The following is a 16,111-nucleotide window of genomic DNA, read 5'->3' on the forward strand; positions in this document are numbered from 1 at the left end:
CCAAATTCCAATTTAATACAGCCAGCTATAGTGCTGCTCAGCATTTCGGAGCTGTCCAACAGCTAACAAGGCTGAAAATTGAATGTAAAGCTGCAAATTCACTGATAGTCCATTTTTGACTTCTTTCGCTGAGATAAAGCGTTTTTGGCTTCTGGCTTGCTGATCACTTGTAACTTAAGCATTAGACCAAATTCCAATTTAATACAGCCAGATCTAGTGCTCCTCAGGATTTCGGAGCTGTCCAACAACTAACAAGGCTGAAAATTGAATGTAAAGCTGAAAATTCACTGATAGTCCATTTTTGACTTCTTTCGCTGAGATAAAGCGTTTTTGGCTTCTGGCTTGCTGATCACTTGTAACTTAAGCATTAGACCAAATTCCAATTTAATACAGCCAGCTATAGTGCTGCTCAGCATTTCGGAGCTGTCCAGCAACTAACAAGGCTGAAAATTGAATGTAAAGCTGCAAATTCACAAATATTCCATTTTTGACTTCTTTCGTTGAGATAAAGCGTTTTTGGCTTCTGGCTTACTGATCTCTTGTAACTTAAGCATTAGACCAAATTCCAATTTAATACAGCCAGATCTAGTGCTCCTCAGCATTTCGGAGCTGTCCAACAACTAACAAGGCTGAAAATTGAATGTAAAGCTGCAAATTCACTGATAGTCCATTTTTGACTTCTTTCGTTGAGATAAAGCGTTTTTGGCTTCTGGCTTACTGATCTCTTGTAACTTAAGCATTAGACCAAATTCCAATTTAATACAGCCAGATCTAGTGCTCCTCAGGATTTCGGAGCTGTCCAGCAACTAACAAGGCTGAAAATTGAATGTAAAGCTGAAAATTCACAGATAGTCCATTTTTGACTTCTTTCGCTGAGATAAAGCGTTTTTGGCTTCTGGCTTACTGATCACTTGTAACTTAAGCATTAGACCAAATTCCAATTTAATACAGCCAGCTATAGTGCTGCTCAGCATTTCGGAGCTGTCCAACAGCTAACAAGGCTGAAAATTGAATGTAAAGCTGCAAATTCACTGATAGTCCATTTTTGACTTCTTTCGCTGAGATAAAGCGTTTTTGGCTTCTGGCTTGCTGATCACTTGTAACTTAAGCATTAGACCAAATTCCAATTTAATACAGCCAGATCTAGTGCTCCTCAGGATTTCGGAGCTGTCCAACAACTAACAAGGCTGAAAATTGAATGTAAAGCTGAAAATTCACTGATAGTCCATTTTTGACTTCTTTCGCTGAGATAAAGCGTTTTTGGCTTCTGGCTTGCTGATCATTTGTAACTTAAGCATTAGACCAAATTCCAATTTAATACAGCCAGCTATAGTGCTGCTCAGCATTTCGGAGCTGTCCAACAACTAACAAGGCTGAAAATTGAATGTAAAGCTGCAAATTCACAGATAGTCCATTTTTCACTTCTTTCGCTGAGATAAACCGTTTTTGGCTTCTGGCTTACTGATCTCTTGTAACTTAAGCATTAGACCAAATTCCAATTTAATACAGCCAGATCTAGTGCTCCTCAGGATTTCGGAGCTGTCCAGCAACTAACAAGGCTGAAAATTGAATGTAAAGCTGCAAATTCACAAATAGTCCATTTTTGACTTCTTTCGCTGAGATAAAGCGTTTTTGGCTTCTGGCTTACTGATCACTTGTAACTTAAGCATTAGACCAAATTCCAATTTAATACAGCCAGCTATAGTGCTGCTCAGCATTTCGGAGCTGTCCAACAGCTAACAAGGCTGAAAATTGAATGTAAAGCTGCAAATTCACTGATAGTCCATTTTTGACTTCTTTCGCTGAGATAAAGCGTTTTTGGCTTCTGGCTTGCTGATCACTTGTAACTTAAGCATTAGACCAAATTCCAATTTAATACAGCCAGATCTAGTGCTCCTCAGGATTTCGGAGCTGTCCAACAACTAACAAGGCTGAAAATTGAATGTAAAGCTGAAAATTCACTGATAGTCCATTTTTGACTTCTTTCGCTGAGATAAAGCGTTTTTGGCTTCTGGCTTGCTGATCACTTGTAACTTAAGCATTAGACCAAATTCCAATTTAATACAGCCAGCTATAGTGCTGCTCAGCATTTCGGAGCTGTCCAGCAACTAACAAGGCTGAAAATTGAATGTAAAGCTGCAAATTCACAAATATTCCATTTTTGACTTCTTTCGTTGAGATAAAGCGTTTTTGGCTTCTGGCTTACTGATCTCTTGTAACTTAAGCATTAGACCAAATTCCAATTTAATACAGCCAGATCTAGTGCTCCTCAGCATTTCGGAGCTGTCCAACAACTAACAAGGCTGAAAATTGAATGTAAAGCTGCAAATTCACAGATAGTCCATTTTTGACTTCTTTCGTTGAGATAAAGCGTTTTTGGCTTCTGGCTTACTGATCTCTTGTAACTTAAGCATTAGACCAAATTCCAATTTAATACAGCCAGATCTAGTGCTCCTCAGGATTTCGGAGCTGTCCAGCAACTAACAAGGCTGAAAATTGAATGTAAAGCTGCAAATTCACAAATAGTCCATTTTTGACTTCTTTCGCTGAGATAAAGCGTTTTTGGCTTCTGGCTTACTGATCACTTGTAACTTAAGCATTAGACCAAATTCCAATTTAATACAGCCAGCTATAGTGCTGCTCAGCATTTCGGAGCTGTCCAACAGCTAACAAGGCTGAAAATTGAATGTAAAGCTGCAAATTCACTGATAGTCCATTTTTGACTTCTTTCGCTGAGATAAAGCGTTTTTGGCTTCTGGCTTGCTGATCACTTGTAACTTAAGCATTAGACCAAATTCCAATTTAATACAGCCAGCTATAGTGCTGCTCAGCATTTCGGAGCTGTCCAACAACTAACAAGGCTGAAAATTGAATGTAAAGCTGCAAATTCACTGATAGTCCATTTTTCACTTCTTTCGCTGAGATAAAGCGTTTTTGGCTTCTGGCTTACTGATCTCTTGTAACTTAAGAATTAGACCAAATTCCAATTTAATACAGCCAGATCTAGTGCTCCTCAGGATTTCGGAGCTGTCCAGCAACTAACAAGGCTGAAAATTGAATGTAAAGCTGCAAATTCACAAATAGTCCATTTTTGACTTCTTTCGCTGAGATAAAGCGTTTTTGGCTTCTGGCTTACTGATCACTTGTAACTTAAGCATTAGACCAAATTCCAATTTAATACAGCCAGCTATAGTGCTGCTCAGCATTTCGGAGCTGTCCAACAGCTAACAAGGCTGAAAATTGAATGTAAAGCTGCAAATTCACTGATAGTCCATTTTTGACTTCTTTCGCTGAGATAAAGCGTTTTTGGCTTCTGGCTTGCTGATCACTTGTAACTTAAGCATTAGACCAAATTCCAATTTAATACAGCCAGATCTAGTGCTCCTCGGGATTTCGGAGCTGTCCAACAACTAACAAGGCTGAAAATTGAATGTAAAGCTGAAAATTCACTGATAGTCCATTTTTGACTTCTTTCGCTGAGATAAAGCGTTTTTGGCTTCTGGCTTGCTGATCACTTGTAACTTAAGCATTAGACCAAATTCCAATTTAATACAGCCAGCTATAGTGCTGCTCAGCATTTCGGAGCTGTCCAGCAACTAACAAGGCTGAAAATTGAATGTAAAGCTGCAAATTCACAAATATTCCATTTTTGACTTCTTTCGTTGAGATAAAGCGTTTTTGGCTTCTGGCTTACTGATCTCTTGTAACTTAAGCATTAGACCAAATTCCAATTTAATACAGCCAGATCTAGTGCTCCTCAGCATTTCGGAGCTGTCCAACAACTAACAAGGCTGAAAATTGAATGTAAAGCTGCAAATTCACAGATAGTCCATTTTTGACTTCTTTCGTTGAGATAAAGCGTTTTTGGCTTCTGGCTTACTGATCTCTTGTAACTTAAGCATTAGACCAAATTCCAATTTAATACAGCCAGATCTAGTGCTCCTCAGGATTTCGGAGCTGTCCAGCAACTAACAAGGCTGAAAATTGAATGTAAAGCTGCAAATTCACAAATAGTCCATTTTTGACTTCTTTCGCTGAGATAAAGCGTTTTTGGCTTCTGGCTTACTGATCTCTTGTAACTTAAGCATTAGACCAAATTCCAATTTAATACAGCCAGATCTAGTGCTCCTCAGGATTTCGGAGCTGTCCAGCAACTAACAAGGCTGAAAATTGAATGTAAAGCTGCAAATTCACAAATAGTCCATTTTTGACTTCTTTCGCTGAGATAAAGCGTTTTTGGCTTCTGGCTTACTGATCACTTGTAACTTAAGCATTAGACCAAATTCCAATTTAATACAGCCAGCTATAGTGCTGCTCAGCATTTCGGAGCTGTCCAACAGCTAACAAGGCTGAAAATTGAATGTAAAGCTGCAAATTCACTGATAGTCCATTTTTGACTTCTTTCGCTGAGATAAAGCGTTTTTGGCTTCTGGCTTGCTGATCACTTGTAACTTAAGCATTAGACCAAATTCCAATTTAATACAGCCAGCTATAGTGCTGCTCAGCATTTCGGAGCTGTCCAACAACTAACAAGGCTGAAAATTGAATGTAAAGCTGAAAATTCACAGATAGTCCATTTTTGACTTCTTTCGCTGAGATAAAGCGTTTTTGGCTTCTGGCTTACTGATCACTTGTAACTTAAGCATTAGACCAAATTCCAATTTAATACAGCCAGCTATAGTGCTGCTCAGCATTTCGGAGCTGTCCAACAGCTAACAAGGCTGAAAATTGAATGTAAAGCTGCAAATTCACTGATAGTCCATTTTTGACTTCTTTCGCTGAGATAAAGCGTTTTTGGCTTCTGGCTTGCTGATCACTTGTAACTTAAGCATTAGACCAAATTCCAATTTAATACAGCCAGATCTAGTGCTCCTCAGGATTTCGGAGCTGTCCAACAACTAACAAGGCTGAAAATTGAATGTAAAGCTGAAAATTCACTGATAGTCCATTTTTGACTTCTTTCGCTGAGATAAAGCGTTTTTGGCTTCTGGCTTGCTGATCACTTGTAACTTAAGCATTAGACCAAATTCCAATTTAATACAGCCAGCTATAGTGCTGCTCAGCATTTCGGAGCTGTCCAACAACTAACAAGGCTGAAAATTGAATGTAAAGCTGCAAATTCACAGATAGTCCATTTTTCACTTCTTTCGCTGAGATAAAGCGTTTTTGGCTTCTGGCTTACTGATCTCTTGTAACTTAAGCATTAGACCAAATTCCAATTTAATACAGCCAGATCTAGTGCTCCTCAGGATTTCGGAGCTGTCCAGCAACTAACAAGGCTGAAAATTGAATGTAAAGCTGAAAATTCACAGATAGTCCATTTTTGACTTCTTTCGCTGAGATAAAGCGTTTTTGGCTTCTGGCTTACTGATCACTTGTAACTTAAGCATTAGACCAAATTCCAATTTAATACAGCCAGCTATAGTGCTGCTCAGCATTTCGGAGCTGTCCAACAGCTAACAAGGCTGAAAATTGAATGTAAAGCTGCAAATTCACTGATAGTCCATTTTTGACTTCTTTCGCTGAGATAAAGCGTTTTTGGCTTCTGGCTTGCTGATCACTTGTAACTTAAGCATTAGACCAAATTCCAATTTAATACAGCCAGCTATAGTGCTGCTCAGCATTTCGGAGCTGTCCAACAACTAACAAGGCTGAAAATTGAATGTAAAGCTGCAAATTCACAGATAGTCCATTTTTCACTTCTTTCGTTGAGATAAAGCGTTTTTGGCTTCTGGCTTACTGATCTCTTGTAACTTAAGCATTAGACCAAATTCCAATTTAATACAGCCAGATCTAGTGCTCCTCAGGATTTCGGAGCTGTCCAGCAACTAACAAGGCTGAAAATTGAATGTAAAGCTGCAAATTCACAAATAGTCCATTTTTGACTTCTTTCGCTGAGATAAAGCGTTTTTGGCTTCTGGCTTACTGATCTCTTGTAACTTAAGCATTAGACCAAATTCCAATTTAATACAGCCAGATCTAGTGCTCCTCAGGATTTCGGAGCTGTCCAGCAACTAACAAGGCTGAAAATTGAATGTAAAGCTGCAAATTCACAAATAGTCCATTTTTGACTTCTTTCGCTGAGATAAAGCGTTTTTGGCTTCTGGCTTACTGATCACTTGTAACTTAAGCATTAGACCAAATTCCAATTTAATACAGCCAGCTATAGTGCTGCTCAGCATTTCGGAGCTGTCCAACAACTAACAAGGCTGAAAATTGAATGTAAAGCTGAAAATTCACAGATAGTCCATTTTTGACTTCTTTCGCTGAGATAAAGCGTTTTTGGCTTCTGGCTTACTGATCACTTGTAACTTAAGCATTAGACCAAATTCCAATTTAATACAGCCAGCTATAGTGCTGCTCAGCATTTCGGAGCTGTCCAACAGCTAACAAGGCTGAAAATTGAATGTAAAGCTGCAAATTCACTGATAGTCCATTTTTGACTTCTTTCGCTGAGATAAAGCGTTTTTGGCTTCTGGCTTGCTGATCACTTGTAACTTAAGCATTAGACCAAATTCCAATTTAATACAGCCAGATCTAGTGCTCCTCAGGATTTCGGAGCTGTCCAACAACTAACAAGGCTGAAAATTGAATGTAAAGCTGAAAATTCACTGATAGTCCATTTTTGACTTCTTTCGCTGAGATAAAGCGTTTTTGGCTTCTGGCTTGCTGATCACTTGTAACTTAAGCATTAGACCAAATTCCAATTTAATACAGCCAGCTATAGTGCTGCTCAGCATTTCGGAGCTGTCCAACAACTAACAAGGCTGAAAATTGAATGTAAAGCTGCAAATTCACAGATAGTCCATTTTTCACTTCTTTCGCTGAGATAAAGCGTTTTTGGCTTCTGGCTTACTGATCTCTTGTAACTTAAGCATTAGACCAAATTCCAATTTAATACAGCCAGATCTAGTGCTCCTCAGGATTTCGGAGCTGTCCAGCAACTAACAAGGCTGAAAATTGAATGTAAAGCTGAAAATTCACAGATAGTCAATTTTTGACTTCTTTCGCTGAGATAAAGCGTTTTTGGCTTCTGGCTTACTGATCACTTGTAACTTAAGCATTAGACCAAATTCCAATTTAATACAGCCAGCTATAGTGCTGCTCAGCATTTCGGAGCTGTCCAACAGCTAACAAGGCTGAAAATTGAATGTAAAGCTGCAAATTCACTGATAGTCCATTTTTGACTTCTTTCGCTGAGATAAAGCGTTTTTGGCTTCTGGCTTGCTGATCACTTGTAACTTAAGCATTAGACCAAATTCCAATTTAATACAGCCAGCTATAGTGCTGCTCAGCATTTCGGAGCTGTCCAACAACTAACAAGGCTGAAAATTGAATGTAAAGCTGCAAATTCACAGATAGTCCATTTTTCACTTCTTTCGTTGAGATAAAGCGTTTTTGGCTTCTGGCTTACTGATCTCTTGTAACTTAAGCATTAGACCAAATTCCAATTTAATACAGCCAGATCTAGTGCTCCTCAGGATTTCGGAGCTGTCCAGCAACTAACAAGGCTGAAAATTGAATGTAAAGCTGCAAATTCACAAATAGTCCATTTTTGACTTCTTTCGCTGAGATAAAGCGTTTTTGGCTTCTGGCTTACTGATCTCTTGTAACTTAAGCATTAGACCAAATTCCAATTTAATACAGCCAGATCTAGTGCTCCTCAGGATTTCGGAGCTGTCCAGCAACTAACAAGGCTGAAAATTGAATGTAAAGCTGCAAATTCACAAATAGTCCATTTTTGACTTCTTTCGCTGAGATAAAGCGTTTTTGGCTTCTGGCTTACTGATCACTTGTAACTTAAGCATTAGACCAAATTCCAATTTAATACAGCCAGCTATAGTGCTGCTCAGCATTTCGGAGCTGTCCAACAGCTAACAAGGCTGAAAATTGAATGTAAAGCTGCAAATTCACTGATAGTCCATTTTTGACTTCTTTCGCTGAGATAAAGCGTTTTTGGCTTCTGGCTTGCTGATCACTTGTAACTTAAGCATTAGACCAAATTCCAATTTAATACAGCCAGCTATAGTGCTGCTCAGCATTTCGGAGCTGTCCAACAACTAACAAGGCTGAAAATTGAATGTAAAGCTGAAAATTCACAGATAGTCCATTTTTGACTTCTTTCGCTGAGATAAAGCGTTTTTGGCTTCTGGCTTACTGATCACTTGTAACTTAAGCATTAGACCAAATTCCAATTTAATACAGCCAGCTATAGTGCTGCTCAGCATTTCGGAGCTGTCCAACAGCTAACAAGGCTGAAAATTGAATGTAAAGCTGCAAATTCACTGATAGTCCATTTTTGACTTCTTTCGCTGAGATAAAGCGTTTTTGGCTTCTGGCTTGCTGATCACTTGTAACTTAAGCATTAGACCAAATTCCAATTTAATACAGCCAGATCTAGTGCTCCTCAGGATTTCGGAGCTGTCCAACAACTAACAAGGCTGAAAATTGAATGTAAAGCTGAAAATTCACTGATAGTCCATTTTTGACTTCTTTCGCTGAGATAAAGCGTTTTTGGCTTCTGGCTTGCTGATCACTTGTAACTTAAGCATTAGACCAAATTCCAATTTAATACAGCCAGCTATAGTGCTGCTCAGCATTTCGGAGCTGTCCAACAACTAACAAGGCTGAAAATTGAATGTAAAGCTGCAAATTCACAGATAGTCCATTTTTCACTTCTTTCGCTGAGATAAAGCGTTTTTGGCTTCTGGCTTACTGATCTCTTGTAACTTAAGCATTAGACCAAATTCCAATTTAATACAGCCAGATCTAGTGCTCCTCAGGATTTCGGAGCTGTCCAGCAACTAACAAGGCTGAAAATTGAATGTAAAGCTGCAAATTCACAAATATTCAATTTTTGACTTCTTTCGTTGAGATAAAGCGTTTTTGGCTTCTGGCTTACTGATCTCTTGTAACTTAAGCATTAGACCAAATTCCAATTTAATACAGCCAGATCTAGTGCTCCTCAGGATTTCGGAGCTGTCCAGCAACTAACAAGGCTGAAAATTGAATGTAAAGCTGCAAATTCACAAATAGTCCATTTTTGACTTCTTTCGCTGAGATAAAGCGTTTTTGGCTTCTGGCTTACTGATCACTTGTAACTTAAGCATTAGACCAAATTCCAATTTAATACAGCCAGCTATAGTGCTGCTCAGCATTTCGGAGCTGTCCAACAGCTAACAAGGCTGAAAATTGAATGTAAAGCTGCAAATTCACTGATAGTCCATTTTTGACTTCTTTCGATGAGATAAAGCGTTTTTGGCTTCTGGCTTGCTGATCACTTGTAACTTAAGCATTAGACCAAATTCCAATTTAATACAGCCAGATCTAGTGCTCCTCAGCATTTCGGAGCTGTCCAACAACTAACAAGGCTGAAAATTGAATGTAAAGCTGCAAATTCACAGATAGTCCATTTTTGACTTCTTTCGTTGAGATAAAGCGTTTTTGGCTTCTGGCTTACTGATCTCTTGTAACTTAAGCATTAGACCAAATTCCAATTTAATACAGCCAGATCTAGTGCTCCTCAGGATTTCGGAGCTGTCCAGCAACTAACAAGGCTGAAAATTGAATGTAAAGCTGCAAATTCACAAATAGTCCATTTTTGACTTCTTTCGCTGAGATAAAGCGTTTTTGGCTTCTGGCTTACTGATCTCTTGTAACTTAAGCATTAGACCAAATTCCAATTTAATACAGCCAGATCTAGTGCTCCTCAGGATTTCGGAGCTGTCCAGCAACTAACAAGGCTGAAAATTGAATGTAAAGCTGCAAATTCACAAATAGTCCATTTTTGACTTCTTTCGCTGAGATAAAGCGTTTTTGGCTTCTGGCTTACTGATGACTTGTAACTTAAGCATTAGACCAAATTCCAATTTAATACAGCCAGCTATAGTGCTGCTCAGCATTTCGGAGCTGTCCAACAGCTAACAAGGCTGAAAATTGAATGTAAAGCTGCAAATTCACTGATAGTCCATTTTTGACTTCTTTCGCTGAGATAAAGCGTTTTTGGCTTCTGGCTTGCTGATCACTTGTAACTTAAGCATTAGACCAAATTCCAATTTAATACAGCCAGATCTAGTGCTCCTCAGGATTTCGGAGCTGTCCAACAACTAACAAGGCTGAAAATTGAATGTAAAGCTGAAAATTCACTGATAGTCCATTTTTGACTTCTTTCGCTGAGATAAAGCGTTTTTGGCTTCTGGCTTGCTGATCACTTGTAACTTAAGCATTAGACCAAATTCCAATTTAATACAGCCAGCTATAGTGCTGCTCAGCATTTCGGAGCTGTCCAACAACTAACAAGGCTGAAAATTGAATGTAAAGCTGCAAATTCCCAGATAGTCCATTTTTCACTTCTTTCGCTGAGATAAAGCGTTTTTGGCTTCTGGCTTACTGATCACTTGTAACTTAAGCATTAGACCAAATTCCAATTTAATACAGCCAGCTATAGTGCTGCTCAGCATTTCGGAGCTGTCCAACAGCTAACAAGGCTGAAAATTGAATGTAAAGCTGCAAATTCACTGATAGTCCATTTTTGACTTCTTTCGCTGAGATAAAGCGTTTTTGGCTTCTGGCTTGCTGATCACTTGTAACTTAAGCATTAGACCAAATTCCAATTTAATACAGCCAGCTATAGTGCTGCTCAGCATTTCGGAGCTGTCCAACAACTAACAAGGCTGAAAATTGAATGTAAAGCTGCAAATTCACAGATAGTCCATTTTTCACTTCTTTCGTTGAGATAAAGCGTTTTTGGCTTCTGGCTTACTGATCTCTTGTAACTTAAGCATTAGACCAAATTCCAATTTAATACAGCCAGATCTAGTGCTCCTCAGGATTTCGGAGCTGTCCAGCAACTAACAAGGCTGAAAATTGAATGTAAAGCTGCAAATTCACAAATAGTCCATTTTTGACTTCTTTCGCTGAGATAAAGCGTTTTTGGCTTCTGGCTTACTGATCTCTTGTAACTTAAGCATTAGACCAAATTCCAATTTAATACAGCCAGATCTAGTGCTCCTCAGGATTTCGGAGCTGTCCAGCAACTAACAAGGCTGAAAATTGAATGTAAAGCTGCAAATTCACAAATAGTCCATTTTTGACTTCTTTCGCTGAGATAAAGCGTTTTTGGCTTCTGGCTTACTGATCACTTGTAACTTAAGCATTAGACCAAATTCCAATTTAATACAGCCAGCTATAGTGCTGCTCAGCATTTCGGAGCTGTCCAACAGCTAACAAGGCTGAAAATTGAATGTAAAGCTGCAAATTCACTGATAGTCCATTTTTGACTTCTTTCGCTGAGATAAAGCGTTTTTGGCTTCTGGCTTGCTGATCACTTGTAACTTAAGCATTAGACCAAATTCCAATTTAATACAGCCAGCTATAGTGCTGCTCAGCATTTCGGAGCTGTCCAACAACTAACAAGGCTGAAAATTGAATGTAAAGCTGAAAATTCACAGATAGTCCATTTTTGACTTCTTTCGCTGAGATAAAGCGTTTTTGGCTTCTGGCTTACTGATCACTTGTAACTTAAGCATTAGACCAAATTCCAATTTAATACAGCCAGCTATAGTGCTGCTCAGCATTTCGGAGCTGTCCAACAGCTAACAAGGCTGAAAATTGAATGTAAAGCTGCAAATTCACTGATAGTCCATTTTTGACTTCTTTCGCTGAGATAAAGCGTTTTTGGCTTCTGGCTTGCTGATCACTTGTAACTTAAGCATTAGACCAAATTCCAATTTAATACAGCCAGATCTAGTGCTCCTCAGGATTTCGGAGCTGTCCAACAACTAACAAGGCTGAAAATTGAATGTAAAGCTGAAAATTCACTGATAGTCCATTTTTGACTTCTTTCGCTGAGATAAAGCGTTTTTGGCTTCTGGCTTGCTGATCACTTGTAACTTAAGCATTAGACCAAATTCCAATTTAATACAGCCAGCTATAGTGCTGCTCAGCATTTCGGAGCTGTCCAACAACTAACAAGGCTGAAAATTGAATGTAAAGCTGCAAATTCACAGATAGTCCATTTTTCACTTCTTTCGCTGAGATAAAGCGTTTTTGGCTTCTGGCTTACTGATCTCTTGTAACTTAAGCATTAGACCAAATTCCAATTTAATACAGCCAGATCTAGTGCTCCTCAGGATTTCGGAGCTGTCCAGCAACTAACAAGGCTGAAAATTGAATGTAAAGCTGCAAATTCACAAATATTCAATTTTTGACTTCTTTCGTTGAGATAAAGCGTTTTTGGCTTCTGGCTTACTGATCTCTTGTAACTTAAGCATTAGACCAAATTCCAATTTAATACAGCCAGATCTAGTGCTCCTCAGGATTTCGGAGCTGTCCAGCAACTAACAAGGCTGAAAATTGAATGTAAAGCTGCAAATTCACAAATAGTCCATTTTTGACTTCTTTCGCTGAGATAAAGCGTTTTTGGCTTCTGGCTTACTGATCACTTGTAACTTAAGCATTAGACCAAATTCCAATTTAATACAGCCAGCTATAGTGCTGCTCAGCATTTCGGAGCTGTCCAACAGCTAACAAGGCTGAAAATTGAATGTAAAGCTGCAAATTCACTGATAGTCCATTTTTGACTTCTTTCGATGAGATAAAGCGTTTTTGGCTTCTGGCTTGCTGATCACTTGTAACTTAAGCATTAGACCAAATTCCAATTTAATACAGCCAGATCTAGTGCTCCTCAGCATTTCGGAGCTGTCCAACAACTAACAAGGCTGAAAATTGAATGTAAAGCTGCAAATTCACAGATAGTCCATTTTTGACTTCTTTCGTTGAGATAAAGCGTTTTTGGCTTCTGGCTTACTGATCTCTTGTAACTTAAGCATTAGACCAAATTCCAATTTAATACAGCCAGATCTAGTGCTCCTCAGGATTTCGGAGCTGTCCAGCAACTAACAAGGCTGAAAATTGAATGTAAAGCTGCAAATTCACAAATAGTCCATTTTTGACTTCTTTCGCTGAGATAAAGCGTTTTTGGCTTCTGGCTTACTGATCTCTTGTAACTTAAGCATTAGACCAAATTCCAATTTAATACAGCCAGATCTAGTGCTCCTCAGGATTTCGGAGCTGTCCAGCAACTAACAAGGCTGAAAATTGAATGTAAAGCTGCAAATTCACAAATAGTCCATTTTTGACTTCTTTCGCTGAGATAAAGCGTTTTTGGCTTCTGGCTTACTGATGACTTGTAACTTAAGCATTAGACCAAATTCCAATTTAATACAGCCAGCTATAGTGCTGCTCAGCATTTCGGAGCTGTCCAACAGCTAACAAGGCTGAAAATTGAATGTAAAGCTGCAAATTCACTGATAGTCCATTTTTGACTTCTTTCGCTGAGATAAAGCGTTTTTGGCTTCTGGCTTGCTGATCACTTGTAACTTAAGCATTAGACCAAATTCCAATTTAATACAGCCAGATCTAGTGCTCCTCAGGATTTCGGAGCTGTCCAACAACTAACAAGGCTGAAAATTGAATGTAAAGCTGAAAATTCACTGATAGTCCATTTTTGACTTCTTTCGCTGAGATAAAGCGTTTTTGGCTTCTGGCTTGCTGATCACTTGTAACTTAAGCATTAGACCAAATTCCAATTTAATACAGCCAGCTATAGTGCTGCTCAGCATTTCGGAGCTGTCCAACAACTAACAAGGCTGAAAATTGAATGTAAAGCTGCAAATTCCCAGATAGTCCATTTTTCACTTCTTTCGCTGAGATAAAGCGTTTTTGGCTTCTGGCTTACTGATCACTTGTAACTTAAGCATTAGACCAAATTCCAATTTAATACAGCCAGCTATAGTGCTGCTCAGCATTTCGGAGCTGTCCAACAGCTAACAAGGCTGAAAATTGAATGTAAAGCTGCAAATTCACTGATAGTCCATTTTTGACTTCTTTCGCTGAGATAAAGCGTTTTTGGCTTCTGGCTTGCTGATCACTTGTAACTTAAGCATTAGACCAAATTCCAATTTAATACAGCCAGCTATAGTGCTGCTCAGCATTTCGGAGCTGTCCAACAACTAACAAGGCTGAAAATTGAATGTAAAGCTGCAAATTCACAGATAGTCCATTTTTCACTTCTTTCGCTGAGATAAAGCGTTTTTGGCTTCTGGCTTACTGATCTCTTGTAACTTAAGCATTAGACCAAATTCCAATTTAATACAGCCAGCTATAGTGCTGCTCAGCATTTCGGAGCTGTCCAGCAACTAACAAGGCTGAAAATTGAATGTAAAGCTGAAAATTCACAGATAGTCCATTTTTGACTTCTTTCGCTGAGATAAAGCGTTTTTGGCTTCTGGCTTACTGATCACTTGTAACTTAAGCATTAGACCAAATTCCAATTTAATACAGCCAGCTATAGTGCTGCTCAGCATTTCGGAGCTGTCCAACAGCTAACAAGGCTGAAAATTGAATGTAAAGCTGCAAATTCACTGATAGTCCATTTTTGACTTCTTTCGCTGAGATAAAGCGTTTTTGGCTTCTGGCTTGCTGATCACTTGTAACTTAAGCATTAGACCAAATTCCAATTTAATACAGCCAGATCTAGTGCTCCTCAGGATTTCGGAGCTGTCCAACAACTAACAAGGCTGAAAATTGAATGTAAAGCTGAAAATTCACTGATAGTCCATTTTTGACTTCTTTCGCTGAGATAAAGCGTTTTTGGCTTCTGGCTTGCTGATCACTTGTAACTTAAGCATTAGACCAAATTCCAATTTAATACAGCCAGCTATAGTGCTGCTCAGCATTTCGGAGCTGTCCAACAACTAACAAGGCTGAAAATTGAATGTAAAGCTGCAAATTCACAGATAGTCCATTTTTCACTTCTTTCGCTGAGATAAAGCGTTTTTGGCTTCTGGCTTACTGATCTCTTGTAACTTAAGCATTAGACCAAATTCCAATTTAATACAGCCAGATCTAGTGCTCCTCAGGATTTCGGAGCTGTCCAGCAACTAACAAGGCTGAAAATTGAATGTAAAGCTGAAAATTCACAGATAGTCCATTTTTGACTTCTTTCGCTGAGATAAAGCGTTTTTGGCTTCTGGCTTACTGATCACTTGTAACTTAAGCATTAGACCAAATTCCAATTTAATACAGCCAGCTATAGTGCTGCTCAGCATTTCGGAGCTGTCCAACAGCTAACAAGGCTGAAAATTGAATGTAAAGCTGCAAATTCACTGATAGTCCATTTTTGACTTCTTTCGCTGAGATAAAGCGTTTTTGGCTTCTGGCTTGCTGATCACTTGTAACTTAAGCATTAGACCAAATTCCAATTTAATACAGCCAGATCTAGTGCTCCTCAGGATTTCGGAGCTGTCCAACAACTAACAAGGCTGAAAATTGAATGTAAAGCTGAAAATTCACTGATAGTCCATTTTTGACTTCTTTCGCTGAGATAAAGCGTTTTTGGCTTCTGGCTTGCTGATCACTTGTAACTTAAGCATTAGACCAAATTCCAATTTAATACAGCCAGCTATAGTGCTGCTCAGCATTTCGGAGCTGTCCAACAACTAACAAGGCTGAAAATTGAATGTAAAGCTGCAAATTCACAGATAGTCCATTTTTCACTTCTTTCGCTGAGATAAAGCGTTTTTGGCTTCTGGCTTACTGATCTCTTGTAACTTAAGCATTAGACCAAATTCCAATTTAATACAGCCAGATCTAGTGCTCCTCAGCATTTCGGAGCTGTCCAACAACTAACAAGGCTGAAAATTGAATGTAAAGCTGCAAATTCACAGATAGTCCATTTTTGACTTCTTTCGTTGAGATAAAGCGTTTTTGGCTTCTGGCTTACTGATCTCTTGTAACTTAAGCATTAGACCAAATTCCAATTTAATACAGCCAGATCTAGTGCTCCTCATGATTTCGGAGCTGTCCAGCAACTAACAAGGCTGAAAATTGAATGTAAAGCTGCAAATTCACAAATAGTCCATTTTTGACTTCTTTCGCTGAGATAAAGCGTTTTTGGCTTCTGGCTTACTGATCACTTGTAACTTAAGCATTAGACCAAATTCCAATTTAATACAGCCAGCTATAGTGCTGCTCAGCATTTCGGAGCTGTCCAACAGCTAACAAGGCTGAAAATTGAATGTAAAGCTGCAAATTCACTGATAGTCCATTT

This window comes from Poecilia mexicana, unplaced genomic scaffold, assembly GCF_051168715.1.
Source record: "Poecilia mexicana isolate PSO_F unplaced genomic scaffold, ASM5116871v1 scaffold_14, whole genome shotgun sequence".
NCBI lineage: Eukaryota > Metazoa > Chordata > Actinopteri > Cyprinodontiformes > Poeciliidae > Poecilia > Poecilia mexicana.